This window comes from Vicugna pacos, chromosome 3 (genome assembly GCF_048564905.1).
Source record: "Vicugna pacos chromosome 3, VicPac4, whole genome shotgun sequence".
Lineage (NCBI taxonomy): Eukaryota > Metazoa > Chordata > Mammalia > Artiodactyla > Camelidae > Vicugna > Vicugna pacos.
In genome coordinates this window covers 40,556,960-40,576,590 of record NC_132989.1, presented here as the reverse complement: position 1 = coordinate 40,576,590, position 19,631 = coordinate 40,556,960, and the positions used below count along the sequence as shown (strand labels likewise).

General features: G+C 46.2%; 1 protein-coding gene across 3 annotated transcripts in view; it reads right to left on the bottom strand.

The window, feature by feature from the left end:
* The window catches only part of SEMA6A (semaphorin 6A), a 118,428-nt gene extending 100,730 nt beyond the window's left edge, over positions 1-17,698 (bottom strand). Inside the window, exon 1 of one of the 3 annotated variants that reach the window (XM_015238876.3) lies at positions 16,839-17,698. The gene's annotated coding sequence lies outside the window, so the exon portion shown is untranslated. The remainder of the gene's footprint in view (positions 1-16,838) is intronic. The other 2 variants (XM_015238875.3, XM_006203950.4) reach the window with 2 other exon arrangements.
* Between the last annotated feature and the right edge of the window lie 1,933 nt (positions 17,699-19,631).

Here is a 19,631-nt window from a genome sequence, read left to right as displayed (position 1 = left end):
GCTAACGAGTGCTTGGCCCTTGTTTTCCTTCTTTAATCACCCGGCCTCTTTTCTGTCTTTTCATTACACCTCAGGGAAAGTCGGAATAAGGGTTCCCTTTCCAGTCCATCTACTTTGCTGTTCCTGCTTCAATTCCTGGGTTTTGTGGAAAACAAGTGGTTTTAAAGCCATTGAATCAATTTGATGTTTTCATTTTATTGGTGTAAGCAGTTAATCTAATATGCAATATTGTAGGTATGTACTAAGTATTGCCTGAAAAAAATCAAGAAATGAATGATTGTTCAATCAGCTATTTAAAAACATGCCCCAACATACAAAAGACCACAGACATGGAGACAGAAACAAGCAGAAAGACTTATCTGGACACTGTCATCTTATCATCCTCTTGTCTTTTCAGTTTTCACCTACATGCCAACAACCATGCCCTCCTGGTGACATAAAGCACTGAATTTAGCCAATTCCATTAGGAGAACTTGGTGTCAAATTATAGTAGATAATTTTTATTGAGTGCTTACTATGTATTTCTAGTACGGTCTCATTTAGTCATCAGAATCGTTTATGAGATTGGCACTATTATGATTCCCATTTCACAGATGAAAAAAATGAGGCACAGAGAGGTTAAGTCACTTTCCTTAGACCTCACAGCCAACAGAAACTCCAGAGCTCATACTTTTAACTCCTTCATCGTGTCACCCCTCTAGAAGAAAAGAAGTTAAGTCCCAAATGTAATTTTAACCCACAGCTTCTTTCTCTGTGTGTTAAGCACTAATATGATCTTAGTTGTTCTTCTGGATCTTAGTCTCAAAACCTGAGAGCAATCATCATTGTCATCAGTCAACATTTTTGTTGAATTCATGTCAGTCACTCTGCTGCTATGAGCTGGATGTACCTGGAACATGGTAAGCTCACCTCCAGAACCCTGTGAGGATGCTAACATTACACATGCGAAACACAGCTACCGAGTCTGAAATTTACTCTCGTCGTATTGCAGACTCAGGAGTGTGCTTACGCTTCATCCAAGAAAAAGCAGAGCTGGCACTACTGTCAGAGAGTACTAATGCCACGGTTTAGGCTGCAGTGCGTGCTTCTCTTCTTAATATCTTCCGAGGATGATCTATAAAGTGCTAGAATTTACTCTTTGAAGGCCTCTAATAGGAGACGGTACTGAAGTTAGAGAACTCTTCCCTGAGGACTAATTACACTGTAGACTTTGAGGTGAGGCTATCTAGTCAACCATCTCCCACCCAGTGGTGGTTGAAAGTTTTTTCTTGACATTTGTAATTTTTATTTAAACTTATTAAAGAAGGTCTTCAGACTTATTTGACAGAGCTTATTTTACCATATACCACTGTTTGCATGACACAAATGAAAATATAAGTGAATTGGATAATGTAGTCCTAAAACTTCTTGTTCAGTGTTTGACTTCGTATTTGGGTTTGGACTTCAATTCCCAGTCATCAACATGTGTGTTTTTCCAGATAGTATTTTCCTCTGTGCCATCAAGGGCTTTGGTGATGGGCACATTTAAATTTGTTCACCACCTTTGAAACCAGGAATCATAAACTTCTTAACACTGTATGGAGAAATACTATCTAGCTGGACTGTGTTAGCTGCTAACTAGTTAGTAAGATGCTCCGTATGTTTTTTCACCTTTCTTAGGGTCTAAACAAAAGTGATTGTGTTGAGATTACGTAACACTAGAGGGCAGCCTACAAGTTAGAAACAAGTAACACTACACCAATGCAATAATTTGGCACATCACAATAGTTAACGCCTATTCAAGTATGGTGTACCAATATAAAAAAACAAAAACAAATCACTCCTTACTGTTTATTTTGAACATGCCTTTAAAAGACATCAAAGCAAACAATTTCATAAACATTTTCTCCCTTCCAGAGACTCACTTAGTTCTCAAAGCTCCCTAAAGAAACTTGCTGTTTCTAATCCTGTTTTGTTTCACTTCTGTTATTCAACCTATTTTTAAAATATAAATTTTATTTTATTATGGAATAAAACTTTCCTGCTACAAGTTTTATTTAGAAACCTCTGAAATGAAAATGCATTGCAAAGGGTAAATACAGAATATCCATCTTTTTAGGATTCTTTTTTTATAGCAGAAATACTAGCTATTTGCAACTATTTAAGGCATGGAGGATTCTTGTGGACAATGATACTTTATCAGTGCTCGTCTAAAGGTTGAAACCACACAAGGAAATCTGTAATACCTCAGTCACCAATGTAATGAGGATTTCTTCCTAAACGAAATATTACTAAATACAGTTTTTCTTCCACGATGTAAGCAGTGTTCAATTTTAGCACAATGCAGCCAAAAAGTTCTAGCTGTCTGCTAACACTCCCTTATTAAATAAACAACACCATGTAGGTGTTATTTGTGTTTTGTGAATTACGTCATCTGTAACATTTCAGTTGCACAAGGCAACTTAAGAGATAAACACTGGTCTAAATCTGCCCGAGGTGGGGTGGGGAGGGGGAAGGAAGGGACGAACACATGTACATTTAATTTCAGAATTCCAAAACTTGCATAAAGTGAAACTGTTCAGAATGGGGGAAAAAATAGGAAACAGGTGGCTTGATCTGGGCCCCGATTCTTACACGCGTGGAGCACGTGCCGCTCCTGCACTTTGTAACCAGTTTTTATAGATGCACTGGGCGTTGTTTCTGTCTTTCTCGTATTATCCACCGCATGTCATGCTGTTAACCTCCCTCATGTTGGAGAAAGTGGTCCCAGCTGCCAGGCCCAATGCAACAGTTTAAACGTTCTTAATTTTAAAATCTTTAGCACTTGTTTTATAGAGCTGGGCGTGAGCACAACAGAACTAAGTCCAAGGCTTTGGTGTTTGGCTTGTGTGCCATTTAAATATGGTTTATGATAGCTGTTAAATATTAACTGTTTTGTCTGTAAACCTGGGTTCCGGTCTTGGTCAACGCCACCAGTCTCCACTCTGTTCCCCAGATGTGGCATCTTGGACGTCATCTTGGACCAGTTTTTACTCCTTTTACCTCCTTACCCCACACATCCAACTGGTCCCTAAGTCCTGACGGCTCTACTTTGCCAACACACCCAGCATCTGTTTCCTTTTTTTCCACTCACAGTGCTAGCAGATTTATATTTCTAAAACACACGTCTGATGACATCATCTTGCTGAAAAGCTTCAAGTGCCCACAGCTCCAAGGCTCACCTCTTCAGTGCAGCAGAGCCCTCCACAGGCTGCTCTCCATCCCACTTTCTGTCCTCGGGGCTTCCACGCCACATCACCAGTCACCAGGACGCCGCCTTACTGCTCTGGGGCCAAATCCTCTATTTCTCTTCCTCTGGCCTTTGCTGGTGCCTCTCCCCGGCCCCAAGGCCCTTTCGCCCCTCACCTCCCACCTACAGAGATCTCACTCATCCTTTAGACACAACTCAGGTGCTTCCTTCCTGGCTGCACGGAGCCCTCTTTCCTGTCCTTGGCATCCTTACCACTCTGCTTTGGGGATGGACACTAGTCAGACCTCAGACACTATGGTGACTTTTCACACATCTACAGCCATCCTCGATACAACACGGGCCCAACGTCTGGCCTCAAGTGGGTATGCAATTAATTAATAAATTATGAACTAGGTCACCATGGTGTCTCTGCCGTATCTAGAACTTGCCTAGAGTAGATGTTAAATATGTATCTGTCGAATTAAATGGAGCTGCGGCTTTCACTGGGCCAGCAGCACAGACCAGAGGAGAAAAATGACTTTGGTCAGAGGGACGATCCTCTTACGTTGAGCCGTACGGTGTACGGCGTTCCTTGCTAAAAACATTTTCGGTTTTATAGGTACAAGTTGCAAGCCCCGGGAGGACTTTCCTGCCAGAATACCTGGTTCTGCCTCCTGTCTCTCCAGTCCTACCCTGCTCCAGGGTCGAGGCTGCCACACTTAGGTTACTGTTTAGTTTTATCCCGACTACAAAGTAGGATGAGACTCCTAAGTAAAAGCATCCTCCCTTTTCCAAATGCGCGCCTTTCAGATGACAGCCTCGTGCCCTCGGAGCCTCCGGAGACCGCGTCCGGCAGTGACGTTCCCCGAGAAGCAGGAATTCAGGTCCCAGGGGCACTGAACCCTCAGGTGGGGTCCTTGGGAAGCTACGTCTAAACTTGTTTTGTGTCCTTCGTCAGTGTGCACAGGAAGCACGATGGGAGAGTGTCACTGGTCGGAAGACTACATTGTTTAAACATTTTTAGTATTGAGTAAACTGTGCAGTGACATGGACAGGAAAACTCATATTCAGATGGTTAGGGATCTTCCCTTATAAGAATTATATACTCTTAGACCAATTATCTGACCTCTCTGAACCTCGGTCATGTCATCTTTAAATTGGGCATAATCGTACATACCTGCCCTGCCTAACCCAGGTTGTTAAGATTAAGTAAGGCAATGCTGATAAATGCACTTTGAAAAAACTATAAGCACTATATAATGAAGTCTTTATTAGTAGTAATAATACTGTTAACTACTGTTGTTGCTGATCATTCTCAGGAAGCCTGATTACTGAGTCTGATAGGAGACTCAGCAAGACTCCTTCCTGGGCAGAACAGCCCTGGGCTGGCCTCACTGCTGCAAGCCAGTCCCTCCTCTCTCAACAAGGTGCCATTCCAGGAAGGCGTGTCTACACTTTAAACACAGGCAAGGAGAAACAATGAGATATGCAAATGTGTTAGGATTACTTTTCATAGAACAAGCCCTCCAGTTAAGCCTGGGTATGGCTGACAACAAGCAAGGAAAGACTTGGTCCCTAGTCCTGTGTTTCAAACCTTTGCAAGTTCTGCTCAGAAGAATTTGCATTTCAATAACAATGTGATAATGTCAAGCTATTCACAACATTTCAAAGCCTTCTCTTGCACACCTGGCATGTTCTAGGATCCGCTGGGGAACTGGAAGTGGCTGTTTTCTAACAGCAAAGGCAATTATGTTGTCCTTTTCATTCTAGGGAACGGATGTGTTTGGGCAATATTAACAAGTCTTGTGTTCTGGACATGACAAAATATGAAAACGAAAGCTCCACCCTCCAAGATCTATCTCCCAGGAGAATGAATTAATCAGCGTATTCAACAGGGTTAGCTTCCCCTCAACACAAATGAGCGGAAACACCTTGTAGACAGAAGTTGGCTTTTTTAATAGGAAACTTTTCCCTGTACTCTCAACACCCCTTTAACAGAGAAAAGTATCCAAAAGATGTTTGCTACCTTCCTCTTGGCTGCATATGCGACTACTCTGTGCTTTCTGCTTTTGACACCACTAATATCTCCTTGTCTGGGCAGACATGGACCACGTGATTGGGTTGACTTTATTTCTATTAAGAGTAAAAACCACATTGCATGCAGTGGGACAACCACCTTGACAATTATGTTAGATAATCAATACCCTAGAATACAGTACAGCAAATATCACCAATCAATTTAATTTAGGTAATTCCTCATTAACATGCTTATAGATCGGTAAGCTGAATTGTAAGAGCTAAGCATTCATAATTCATAAGCACATATAATTTATGTGCTAAAACTAAATAGGTTATATGCTATTGAGAGTTTCTTATAAGCTCCAAAATGATTATTCACACAGAAATTTAATTCCTAAATTGGCATTAATATATTATACCTAACTTTTATTAGACCCTCTAGTTAAAAGTTGAATGTAAATAGCACATTAACATCGTAATTCAGCTTCTTGATATCTGTTCTAAAACTCATGATACAGGAAAAAGTACTATAAGCCAGAAATAAGGCCTGTTTCTCTCCAGTGCCTGGAGTATTCCATGGTCATGATGGTTAGCACTCGGTCAAGGGTAATTTTTGGCAAAGGAAAGGCTACTTGGTCCGGTACCCCCAGAATACAGTGGCCTTCATTTGAAAGAATTGGGGCCCATTCAAAGTCCTATTCAATCTTTGGAAGGCAAGGCTTCAAATCCAGCTAGGAGACAGTAAATGTCAACAATTTTGATAAGTAAATTCCTTTAAAAGAAAAAGTGGTTTCCCCTAAAGATGCAAAACATTCTGCATGACTTATAAATTTCAGTTGTCCCCCCAAGTGATGTTTCATTCTTTACATGACCATTCTGCAAATGATACACAGTCACGTGTCTCATAAAATAAGAACCAGTGTGGTTGGCAGGGCAAGATAATGGAAGCACGTTCAAGTCACTGCTGTCTGAAAATGTTCCTCCAAAATACCGCCTCTGAGGCATTGATGCCTGGGAGGCACACACACAAAAATCTCTAATCAGAAATCATTAATTAAAGTTAATTAAAGTCTGCATTGTATTTGACTGACAGCCTCACAGAAGTGCTGCTTATTTTTCTTAAGGCTACGGTGTGCAATGTCGTATCTGACCAGACACCACAGGGCGATCACAACGGTGTTACCGTCTAGAGGACAGCAACTGAATTCACACAAACTCTTCTTCCAACAAAAAAAGGCTTATGATGTGAAATATAGTCCAAACTGTCCTCACTACCTGCCTTTTTTTTTTAACTAACTTAAATAAGACCATAAAATGAATAGGACCTTATTTTCTGACCCTGCCAAATGATCAGGGGTCCATAATACTGAATTTACAAATGCATGTTTTCTTTGCTTCATGGAGACGTTAGAGGGGGAAGTGGAGAAAGCTGGGGGGATAATTGCAGCCTATGGGTAAGCCAGACCACATGATCAGAAACTGCTGTGACACTTGAAAGTGTTTCTTCACAAGGAATTCCGGTGCCCAGAAGCCTGGTGAAGCCAGTAGCAATTAAGGCCATGATATCGTTTTAATTTACTTCAAATTATTAGCCTCTAAAATCAATCATTTGGTGTGGTTGAGTAAGGGAGGGGTCAATATAATAGGCACGTGCATTGAAAACGCTTGTTGATCCTACACCAAAATTTTGGCAGGCTGGATCTGGGGAAATTTAAAACGGCTGCTTTGAAGCTCACCCTGAAATAAAAACTAGTCATTTTCCAGTTAAAAAAAAAAATGACTTATTTTCTCGATTAGGCCCATTTGTAATAAATTCAAGGCTTTCTTCTTTGGAACCCGCCTGGATTTTCATTTGAGGCATTGTGTGTCCTGAATTCACTGCTGTTTGCTTCACGTATGAGATGGTTTTATTTTATGTTTTAATCTACAAAGGAATTAAATGGCTGGGCTGAGACTGGTAGGAGTCCTTGACAGTCCACTTGAGAAGTGGGAACTAAAACATTCAGAAGTGTACCAGTATCCGTTACTCGAGGCCAAATTTACCTAACAAAGGAGAGCTGTGTTCTGCGTCAGCCACGGAGAACATAAATCACTGAGTGTGTGTATCTCCCTCTTAGGGCAATTTATTCCTTCAAATCTTTTCTTGACTGGGTCACACAATACACAACAGGAGAGCTTTTCCTAATCATCCCTAAATAGCAAGATATTCTAATTACAGAAAGAAAAAAAAAATGTTCATACACTCAAGAGCTGGCAAAGCAGTAGGCCTGTGAGCCAGTGGGGCAAAATGTAGTCAGACGGTCTCCAGCCCTTCAGTAACATGGGTCGAACCTAAAAAAAATAAAGGTTAAACCTGCAGTAAAGCACTAAGTGTTGACACTGCCATACCGAAGCACAACACACAACACTCGTGAGGTCATCTTATTTCTTTAGCAGTCTGCAGAGCCCAAACCAAATTATGAAAACTGAAATTTGAGCGAGGTCAGGCATGGCCTCATTCACCTCCACATTTGTGAACGTCCTTAATGAAGACTTCGCACCCTCTTGCTTTCTTGTCGAAAGATGAAAGTGACACCAGCCCCTGGCCTGTCATTTTTATCCCCGGCAACACCGAGTAAGAGGCAAATCCTGGAGTAAATACCAGCTGGATGTGCACATAACAAGGTCCAGGGAGACACTCTCAGAAGTTGCCTCTTTTAATCCATAGCTGAAATTATACGAGAAGTGGTTTGCAGTCCTTTCGGAACACCACAACTGCCAAGATGACTGCGAGGCTTGCCAGCCTAGTAGATCTCAAACCTTTCCCAAGGCACCCCAACACTATCTCAGGCCCTGAAACTATGGCAACCGAATAAGAAAGCAGCCTCCATGATTAATAGATGAAGATCCCAGCGACAGTGTCTAGCTGGGGCCATCATTCATGAGGCGGGAAGAATTAGCACAGAATCCATCTCGGAAACCATTAGCAAGTATTCCTCCTTAACCCCCAGCCCCACCCCAGGTGCCATCGTGCTGCATTTACTCCAGTTGAGAACGCTGTCAACAGTTTGGTGTCTGTTTATCGCTCACTCTGCAGAGATGAGAATGTTTTTAGTCACTTGGATGCTCACGGTTTTAGAATAATGAAAGGCTTAATGGGCCGGTTTTCCACCTGGGTATTTGAGGCCTAAGAACAGATGCATTCAGGCACCAAAATGTGTGAATGAAGTCAAGTGGCTCTCGGGGTAGAAGGGAGGAGAGACAGTTGTTGGATGGTTTTGAGTGTGTTTTGTGGAGTGCAGTTTTTCATAAAGCATTCCATTTTCAGGAAAGGAACGTTTCCATTCGCCAGCTCCATCAGTATTCTCTTGGTTTCCTCATTCAAGGACGGTAGGAGTCTGGGGGAAGGGAGGGGAGGGCAAATGCTGGGGTCTCTGCAATATTAATGAAAAGACTGAATACTCTCCTTAAAAAAAGTCATGGGAATAGGAAAAAGGAGACAAGAATGGAACCACCTTTCTAAGGACAAAACAAGCTGCTTTTTAAGGACAGAATGCTTGTCCTTAAAACTCTCATAGAACCATAAACCGTAATTAATAGATTCCTTCTTTCTTCCCAGCCCCTCAAATGCTTGTTTTCCAATGGCATGTTTTCATTGTGTTGGATGCCAGATCCTGTTCTGTTCTATAAATGCTTCAAATCAAATCATGGCCAAAGGCTTGGTCTTAAACACGTGGGAGGGCAGAAGGGATAAGAGGGGGTAAGTAGCATCAATTTTAAGAGATTCTTCTGCTAAGGTTTTTAAATTGGTGTGGATTCTTTGAATTAAAGTTTCTGCGGATGGCAATTATAGGTTAGTTGGAAACCACCAGAAAGCGCTGAGTCATGTGAAATGAAAGCCTCAGGTCCTCAGGCTGTATGCGGAAGTATCTCTTACTAACAATATTTTCGAAGCAGCAGTCATCGCACTGGCTGCTGCTCTGCCGGACCTGGCCTTCAGTCTTTGGGGAATGTGAATTGCTCATTTATTCTGCTCTCTTTACATCCTCTTTACACTTACAAAATTTAAGAGAAAAAAAATTTTTTTTTCTAAATGAAAATAACTGTAACTCAGAGCCATGCAGGGAGTCCTATTCCCTCTCCTTCAGGGAACTGGGGTGATAATTCCAACTTATTGCCGCTTCTGCTGTGCTTTTGAGAAGTCGGGTTCTTCTCACTGATAAGGACACGTCTGACTATCATTTGAATCAAATTTCATGTTGTAGGGCAGTGTATCAGCAGTAGCGTAGTCGCTGTCTCCCCTGGGGTCAGCTCTTTCCTGCACGTGGTGGGGAAGACAGTGGCTTGCTCCTGTGTGGAGATTTAGGCTCTCCCAAACAAACTGATTTCAGGCTTGAGCCAGGAAGAGTGACCTGGCAAGTGCACGGCCACCATAAGGCTGTCACGCAGAAGTCCCAGCCACAGCCTCCTGGAGGAGGCGATTGGCAGCTCTCCTAAGACAGGTGTGGTCCTTGAGGGGGTCACTTCAGCTCATCCCTGAACAGTGATTACGGGCAGCGCTCAGATTCCAAATGTGGGCACTCTGAGATTCTTTAGTGGGTGCAGACTGTGTATTTTACTTTTAAAATGAAAGCAAGTGAAGGCTATCATTTAAAAAAAAAAAACAGCTATCCTTTGGGTTCTTACTTAATGCAAGGTCCTGAGTTGCTTGCTACTGTCTTATTTGTGGAGTGTTTTCTTCTGCCATGTTTTGGGTGTGATGTTTCAACTTCCAAAGTTAGGAAAAGGATCATGACTCCTCTTCCCAGGCAAGTGTCTCTTTCACACACTTCTCTGCTTAGAGCCCCCGACACTGTGGCCAGCTTATGGTGTGAATGTTCCTTTCCTGTCCAAAGGTCGTTTCCTTTGCATCATCTCTTTATGTTGCAGACTTTTAAGGCCATTTCCTTTTGTACGCTCCCCACCAGGGCACTCTCCATGACTACTGTCATCCAAATAAAAATAACACCTGATATTTACTGAGTGTGTATAGTGTACCAGGCATTGTGCAGAATTTTACAGATGTCATGTTACCTCTTCTCAACAACCATGTGATCATCATACTGGCATTTTACAAATGGAAACTGAGGCAGAGAAGTTAAGTAACTGGCTCAAAGTCACACTCATCATTAATGGCAAAAAATGGGATGCAAATCCAACTGTGTTTTTATAATGCCTGGCAGAGTGCCACTCCTATGACCTTGTCCAATTTGATGGTCACACTGAAAACCATCATTACTTGACATGGTTGGCATCCTGGTTCGTAAAGTTGCCATCTGTGTACTACAGAGATTGTGCGTTTTTAGTGACTTTCAGGATCTTACTTAATTTCATCATATGGCTTATGTGAAATGACATCAACAGAATATAATTTTTCTTTTATGATTTAGAAGACAATGAAGCCGAGTTTCTGCTGGGCCAGGGGTCTCAGGAGGAAAGGAGGGCGTTAGCATCAAACTTTTCACATTTCCAGAGTGCATTTCATATTTTACCACAGTCTCATTCAGGATTTCGTATTATTCTCCCAGTAATTCTCCAAGGTAGGAAGCACAGGTTTACTGTTCACAAGTTTTATTTAAAATAAACTTCAGCAACTTCAGAGAGGTGAAGTGGCTTGTCCATGGTGGTGGGTCTGGAAGTCACCCGACTCCAAGTACAGCATCTTCCACAACAGTGATCACTGCACTGGGACAGGGCAGAAATGTGGGTTAATAGGCATCCTCCTTTCTCCTGGTAGAAAGTTGAATTTTAGAGACTGCCATTAGCTAACTCCAAAAATGCAAGAAGGTTCTGTGGCCACTGGTTAGAATGCAGAACAAATGAGTCCCAAGGTCAAAAAGCTCAGTCCCTAGAAGTGCTGGCTATCTTCTCAGCTCTGTTCCTAACTCAGATTCCCTCCAGCTTCAACCAGGTGTCCCACAGATGTGGGCTCTTGGCCTCAGAAGGGGACTGGGTTAGAGTGTGGGAATGAGCAGGCGCCAATCCATCACCCAGACTGGGAAAACAACCCACAGTGACTGCTCCACGGATGGTGCATGAGAGACATCACCTATGTACATGGAAGATGGTGTTACACACACACACACACACAGACACACACACACACACACACACACACACTCTTCATGCAGGCAGAGAGGTGTCTCATTGGATGGACACATGACATAGAAAAACATGAATAGGAAAAAGAGATGGAGACTAGCTATTTGCAGCAAGATCCTCTTTTCATTCATTCCACAAATGCTTGTTATGAAAGGCCTGTGATATGCCGGCCATGGGTTTGGGTGCTGGAGAGACAGCAGTGAGAGAAACACAAAAATGTCTCCCCTCATGGCAGTATGTTCTAGCGGAAGACAGAAAATAAACGAGGACGACAGACAGTTGGTCAGGACATAAAAAGTGCTAAGGAAATAAAATTTTTAAAAAAAGCATGAGGCAGTCCAGGGAGGTAGGGAGTGTTGGGGCAAAAAGATGGAGTAAGTTAAGATGATCAGAAAAGGTGTCACTGAGAAAGTGACACGTGAGCAGAGGACCTAGGGAATGTGAGGAGCAAATCCTGCTGCTCTCTGGGCAAAGGACTTTCTCCAGCCTTGAAAGAGCAAGTGCAGAGGCCCTGTCAAGGGCCCTGGGTGAGGGGCAGCAAGCCTGGCTTAGTCAAGTAACCCCGGAGAGGTGGGGACCCGAGTGCAGATCACGTGGAGCCACCAAGGCCATAGAAAGGGCTCTGGCTTTTACTGGAATAAGATGGGAAAGCATTTGAGCACAAGTGAACTGATCTGGTTTCACTGAAAAAAAAAAAATCACTTTGGCTGCTGTGTTGAGAGCAGACGGTAGGGGGCCAAGAGACTAGCTGGGAGGTTAGCACCATAGATAACCCAGCCAGAAGACAGACTGGCTTGGCCAGAGTGAGGGCCACAGCAGCAGAAGATCTGGAGAGAGTCTGTGTGCATTCTGCAGGGGGAGGGAGGCAGGCAACAGCATGGCAGCTGGAATATCGGATGTGGCTACCAGAAAGGGAAGAGTCAAGGATAACTCTTGAGTTTTTGGCCTGAGCAACTCAAAGGCTGGAACTGCCATTTACCGAGATGGAGAGTATAAAAAATGTGTAAGGTGGGGGGGAGAAAGATGGAGAACTGGGTGTTCGGAACATTTAAGTTTGAGCTGTCTATTAGATCCTGCCCTGGAGGCGTTGAATATTTGAGAGGTCCAGGAGAGAGGTCTGGGCTGAGGGAGTTATTTGGGAAACATCAGCGTACTAAGAGTGGTATATGACTGTGCCTTAGTGTAGCTAGTTATTCTAATAAAAACGTTTTGCAAGCACTCATCTGCTTCACAAAGCAGCATACCCCTGTGTGTATGCTAGACTGTAACTGTCCCATGCTGAGAAGTATCCTGAACTCCCTTCCCCCCTTGAGGTTTGTGTGGTATGACATCTTACTTGCCCATTTCGAAGGGATTAAATGCCTCCCTCCCTGCCCTAACTTACCATATCCCCAAGAGGCAACCATGTGGTTGCCGGCAGAGAATAGCTCAGTTGCTCTTGCAGCCCATTTTAAGGCAGAGGAGAAAAGCCTTCATTCTGGAATAGAAACCTCTCAGAGACAGCTTGGCTGCAGGGCACCCCAAGAGGGTGAGGAGGGGCACTGAGAGGGGAGGGTGCAGCAGAAGGCTTCCAGGCTCCCCCTTCCTCTGGAGGTGTGAACATCCAGGGAGCGCCAGCTCTGGGAGAAGGACCATAAATTGTCTAAACTTCAAGTGGGGGGTGGGGAATGCAGTGCAGCAAGACACGCAGGCTTTCCTTGGCTTTACACTGCTGCAAATGGCAGATGCCTAATTAAAGCATTTGCAATTAGTTGGGCTTGTTCTGTGATTCCTTTCTGCAAACAAATATGATGGGAGAATATATTAGCTGTAGGCAATCTAGTTCTAAAAAAACTTTTTCTCCCATCATCACTCTTTTGTCCTGCTCAGAGAAGAGCTGAAGCACTGTGTACACATACTAAAGTATCTGACTTACCTCCTTGTTCAAAACAGTATTTTTCCTTCCATTTCATAAAGGAGTGGCACTACCCATTTGCTTTAAAGCATGAGTATTTATCCTGCATTTAATACAAGTTCTTAATTTGGGTGTTTTATTTTTATTCAATGAAGATAACAGTCTTCCTAATTCTTGCTATCCTTCTGATTCAACACACTTGGCAATGTTATCCGCCTACTCTAGATGCAAATGGTATTATTTTTTTAACGATGGGAAAAGCACTCACTAGACTTAGAAAGTAACCTGAGGAGTATGTGTTTGTGTGTATGTGTGTGTCTCTGTGTAAATAAAGAGTTGCACTTATTGCCAGTTTGTAATAACCACTTAAAGGCATAGGTTTGTAGTTGTTGTTATTGTTTGTCGCTGTAGGTGGAGAAAAAACCAGGTCCGCTCTCAGTGGAGAAATATGAACCAGGTGGGGCTATTTCATTTATTCATTCAACGTTTACTTGAGTTCCTACACTGGTTCTTATGAATTCTTAACCTATTTAAACTTAGATGTTTTATTCAGTAAGTATATTTTGCAGGTAGCTCCTGAGATAATGATTTTGGGTGTCCGTTGAATATTTACGTATGCGGATTATGTGCATTGAGAATGTGGCCCATCTCTAAAGGGTGATACCTGCAAAAGAGAACACTTTGGGAAGATTGTCGTCACACAAATAGTGTAAATAAGAAAATATGAACTAGAATGTCCCTTTATATCAGGTTGAAAAAAGACGTTACCACTAAAATGAGGTTTAAATCTGATGTTCATTCTTTCTGCTTTCTGATTGGTTTGCAAAATGCCTCATTTGAGATGTCCTAAAACCATAATTATAACAGAGTGGGAGTTACTCAAGAGTCAAACAAAAGTTACCAAATAAACAAGCACGGGTAAATCAAATTCAAGAAGTTAGTGCAATTATTTTTTAACCGATAGTTTAGGTTAATAGGTGGAGACAGTTTTGCCACTATATTTAAAGTGAGGTTAATAATTAACTTTGGTGCCTGGTGTGGTTTAATCAAAGCTTACTGTAAATCATAAAACTGCTCCATGCAGACTAAACAAGGTATTAAAAAACATACAAAATACTAGGGATCTTAACCTCTGGTAGTCATTTGGAAAAAGTGTAAAAAAAAAAAAAGAAAAAAGATGTTTTCATTAAGAAATGTGCACAGGCATCTTTGGGGAATAAACCTTCATAAAGGATTCATGTAATCTGAAACCAATCTCCTCCCTGCCATGAGAGTGGCAAACCATGGACTTAATGCCCAAGATGTATGTTGAAAAGAAGACCAACTACCAGGATTAGAGAAAGGCAAGGCAAAGGCATTGGACCTTACTACCCAGAAAGACGAAAGACGTAAGACGTAAGACGTAAAAACCAGTGCTGGGGGTAGGGGGCATTAAATAGCTTTTCTGAGACCGGCTGGCAGAACACTGCAACTGGATTAAACATCTTTTCAGATTCGAGGCAAAGAAAGTTGTGGGTATGAGTAAGAGTGTGTGTCTGTATGTATGTGTGTCTTAGCGCGCCTGTGCTTTAAACCTTTCATGGATCACATTCAGTAGCAACTTGATTTCCACCCAGTCTAAACAGAGATCCACCGTGGTGGTGCCTGGCTACCACATTCCCAAAGCAGCCTCCGTTCTCCCACTGGAAGGGACAGCGAGGCTGCTACTGCAATACAGGCAGGAGGCTGCCCCTGGAAGTGCTTGCCTCGGCTGTGAAAACGGCAGTTCCTCCCCGGCTCCATGCACACCTGACTCCTTGCTCAGCTCCTTCCTGGACACCCGCCGGCAGGAAAACTGCGCGCCGCGGGGAGGAGGAGGGAGGAGGTTGGGGATGCTGCACTTGGAACAGGTTCTTGGAAGCCGGCAAGCCCCGGCTCGCGACCACAAGCATCCGTGCGCCAGCCGCTGTCCACAGTGGCCGCACCAGCTCCCCGAGTCCTGGCCCTGAACTTCCCCCATTCCTTCCTGCCTCCGCTTCTCACGCCTACCGCTTCCTCAATTGCTTAAGAGACTGGTCCAGCAAGTGCAGCCCCAGGACCCCAACCAGGCTGACCACGGGCCGGGGGAGCCACTGTTGGAGGGGCCAGCTTCTACCTCCTATCCGTCTGTTGGGCGCTCCGCCCGCCTCCCTGGGGGTTCGGTTTCCCGTGGGTTGCACACGCTGAGCCCCAGTTCTGTCGTGCCCCAACTCCTGGCCTTCAGAGAAACTTTACAGAAGCGACTAGTCGAATGACCCCCGTGCTAAAAAAAAAAAAAGGCGGCGGCGCCGGGCAGAGGGGTGGCGAGGGAGCGGGAAAGACAGCGGAGTCCTGTTTCCTTTTCCAGTACCCGCAAGTCCAGGACTGCTCCATGGCTCCCCCTGTACCGTTCTGCTCGTGGGAGGAGGGAACGGACCTCAGGGTCTTGCTTTGCACCGTGAACCACAGTGGGAAGCTGAGAAAAAAGCGGAGAATCTCGAGAAAAGACACTTCCATCCCAGCAGGGTCGTGCGGGGGGCGGGGGAGGGAAGGGCACTGTGGGGCTTGCTCCCGAGCGCCCCACTGCCAGCGAGGCAGCGCTCTAGACGCAGCAAGTAGTTTGGACAACCCAGAACCGGGGACCCGGGCAGAGATCGTGTGTGGTTAGCAGGCACTGAACCATCTCTTATTTGGTCTTCCCACCCTTCCCCCTCCCGGGACATCTCCTTTCCAGAGTTGGACCTCGTAGATTTTAGAGGAGGGAGCAGCAGGCGCCAGCCCCGGCGGAGTGTCGGGTTCTGTGCTTGAGGGGGACGCAGACGCGACGGACGCTGTTTTCGCCGCCCAGGAGGGAGCTGCGGCAGGGAAAAGGGCCCAGGGTGGGGGCGCCGCGCCACACCAGGAGGAGGCCACTCATTCGAGCAAACAAAGCCCGGAACCTCTGGTGCCAGCGGTCCCGGGAGCTGGGATGTCACCAAGTGGCAGGGCGCGCGGGTGCCAAGGCCATTACAAGTTTCCCGCACTCCACTGAGCCCAGCCCAGACCGCACGCCGACAACAAAAGATTCTCTTCGCTTCCCCACCGTGTCCGCGGAACCCCTTCTCCCACCCCTGAACCCAAACCTAGTGCTGAGCGAAAACGCATTCTTCCAACCAATCTCCTCCAGCTCTGGAGAGTAGAACCCCTTCCCCTGCCTTCGCACCAGGACAGGGCGCTTCCGAGAATCTCAGCCTTTCCGGGTCTCTCTGCTGCCTGCTGGCCGGAAAGTGAGGACGAGCCCCGGGTACTGCACACACATCCCCGGCCAGGCAGCTACCCGCGCGGTCGGGGTCCCGGGCGGCGCCCGGCTTGTGCGCGGCGCGAGTGGAGAAGCTCGGTACAGGGAGACCCGCGGTCTCTGGGGCGCAGGGCGGAGAGGAGCTGCGGGCAGAGTTCGCGACTGCTCCCCCCGGGCCGGGCAACGCTCGGGAGGCAGATACAAGACAAAATAAAACGCAAGCACCACAAAGCCGACAGCGCGTACCGACCACGGCCCCGGGACCCGCAGGAGGGAGCCGAGCCGCTCGGGAGGTGGGGCGCGCCGGGGCGCCCCAGCCGTACCTTTTCGGTGCATCGACGGGCAGGCGGCCGGGGCTCGGAGAGGGCTGGTATAGCGTGTATCCCATTTAGTAATCCATTATCGAGGGAGTCTCTCCGGGCTTCGAGCTGCGCTCTCTCCTTCGCAAGCCTTTGTCATTCCTACATGTGTGCTTGTCTCTTTGGGGGTAACAGTCGCGACGACTACTTTCTGGGATGCAGACGCGCTGTGTTCATCTCCAATGACAGGCGGAGAAGGGGAAAGGAAAAAAGAAAGAAAAAAACCAACAAGAAAGGAGTAAATGTTCAAGAAACTCTTCTCCAAATCCAAATTCCACTTGGATTCCACTCCGGCGAGTCCCTTCGGTGGTGTCTCCGCCGATTAACAGGTCATTTCAGGGTGGGGGGTAGGGTGGGGGCTGGGGCAGGGGTGCAAGCTATAGCCCCGCTTCGCGACCGGGAGCGCTCTGCCGCGGGTGTGGCGACGCTGGTCGCTGCCGCCTCTCCTAAGCGGGCATTGCGGGCTGTGGGCCCCACGGAGAAGCGCCGCTGCTGCGTCCCGAGCGCCTCGGCAGCCGAGTGCGCGAGGAGCGGAGTTGGCTGCAGCCTCACCCCTTGCCGCTCACTACTCCTCTGTCACCCGAGAGGCCGCCGCTCCAGGGCGGAGCCAAGTCCCGGACTGGATTGCGCAGAGCGGACTCTCCTCCCGCAACCCCGCCTCCACTGGCTGGCGTCTTCTCGACCCAGAGGAGAGCTGTGCTGTATGTGCGTGAACGCGAATGAGAGAGGCGGAGAGAGGAAGAACCTACGCGGTGTGGCCGCAGGTGGAGCCTTGGACCGACTGGCCAGCGCAGCTTCCTTCCACCACTATTCACGGACTCGCCGCTCGCTCGGCGGAGGTCCCCGTGGGGGCGACGGCGTCAGGAGCCCAAGCCCTTCACTTCCCCACCCCCGCATCTGCTCTAGCAAGAAAAAAACAAAATCACGGACAGCATTACCGAGCCCTGCCAAATCAGAAAAATAAATAAAAATAGACGTAGTGCAGGAGCGAGTTACAAGAAAGGATTTGTTCATCGATTTTCTTAAATGGAAAAGTTTTAAAAGACGAGGGTAAGTGAACGGCGATCCTTTCCAATTCTGATTACAGTATCGAGGTAGACTCCAGAAGTGATGGACGCCCTGCACATCCGGATGAATTGGACAGAAGCCGGTGCCCTTAAAAATACACTTTGAAGACATGAACACAGCTGTTAGTTAACATACATACAACACAACGCGTTAATAAAGCGTGTTAAGTAAGCAAAGTGCAGTGCAAAGAATGCAGTTAACAACAACGATCTGTTTTTAAATTTAGAAAGTGTGCAGACTATTCTGAGAAATAATTATGTGAACTTCAGAAATACGACACATTTCCAATGAGAATCCAACAGTTTCATGCGATAAGTAAAACAAGTTCTTCCAAGGCGCTTTTGTTACCATCACAAGAATGGCAGGTACAGCCTTCCTCCACCGCCTAAAAGTTCAGTCGCCAAAGAACCTTGCAGTTACCGGCTAGAGCCAACCGGCCAGGCCACACGATGTCCCCCCTCCCCCGACTGCTGCGCGGTCCCCGCCTGCTCGCCCCGCTCGCAAACTGCACAGGGTGGCATGTTGCTTTCCAAGTGGATTTCTCACAAGGTTCGGGCCGTAGCCGTAGCCAAAGCTCTTAAAGAAACTAACACAGGGCGGCCAAGCAGTTCTCCAGGCAATATTTGCTAGTCATGGGGTCGGCCGAGAAAAGCACTGGGAGGAGACCAGGGTCTCAGTCGCCTTTAGGCCAAGTGCCCTCAAATAAATGCGTTAGAAACTGTACCTGTTCACTAATTGCGGCTAGGGCCACTAATAAGTCCCCAGTTTTGCCGTTCCTACAGAGGACGAAAGTTATATACAGACATCTGTTCATGAGGGCTCACGAAGAATAAATGCTTACGCGACGACACTGTGTATTTTTTCTATAAACCATTTAGAGAGGGTCGGGAGAATGGTCGGGAAAAGTCAGTCAGTCTCCCTGCTGTTCGCCGGAGCTGCCAGCAGGGGCCGCTATCCCCACCTTTCCCAGGCAAAAAGCCGCTACAGACCCTTGGTGGCGGCGGTGGGCGGGGGCGCTGTGTGCGGCCGTAGGTGCGCGCGCAGCCCCCGCGGCACGCGGAGTCGGCTCTGGAAGGGGTTGGGGCGGGGGGCTTAGCTGCGCGCTCCCGGTAGCGGGTGGGACTGGCTCCCGGACGTCCCTTTCGAATCCGGTCGGGACCTGGGGAAGGGCGGTGGCGGCTCGATCCTTGGCTGCGCTATTTAATGCCCAGATTTCGGCGCTAAATTCCGAGCTCGTCCGTGCGCCCCCGGCGCCGTCTGGCAGCCAGAAGGTCGGGCCCAAGGGGTCCTCGGGGTTCTCCATCGGTCACCTCCATCGCGGCCGGGTCGCTGAGGTCCCTCATTCGCTCTCTGCCGCTGATTTACATGCTAATTGTGTCAGGGAAAAGTTCTTTAATTGGCAGAATTAGGCAGAGCAAACGGATTGTTTCACAGACTGAACCAAATTAATTCCGAGTTTAGCTTCTTCCCTTGGAGAAACAATTAAACTGTCTTGTTTGCTTTATGGATATATTGGAAATGCCCCATATTGAGTTTCAGGATATGTTTTTAAAGAGAAATTATTTTCATTATTAATACTTACATGTTTAATTTGCAGTAATGCTGAGCCAAGAAGCTAAAGATTAAATTTACCAAATTTAAAATGATAGAATACAAGAGGAAAATAATTTGAGTTAACTTTTGCAAAGC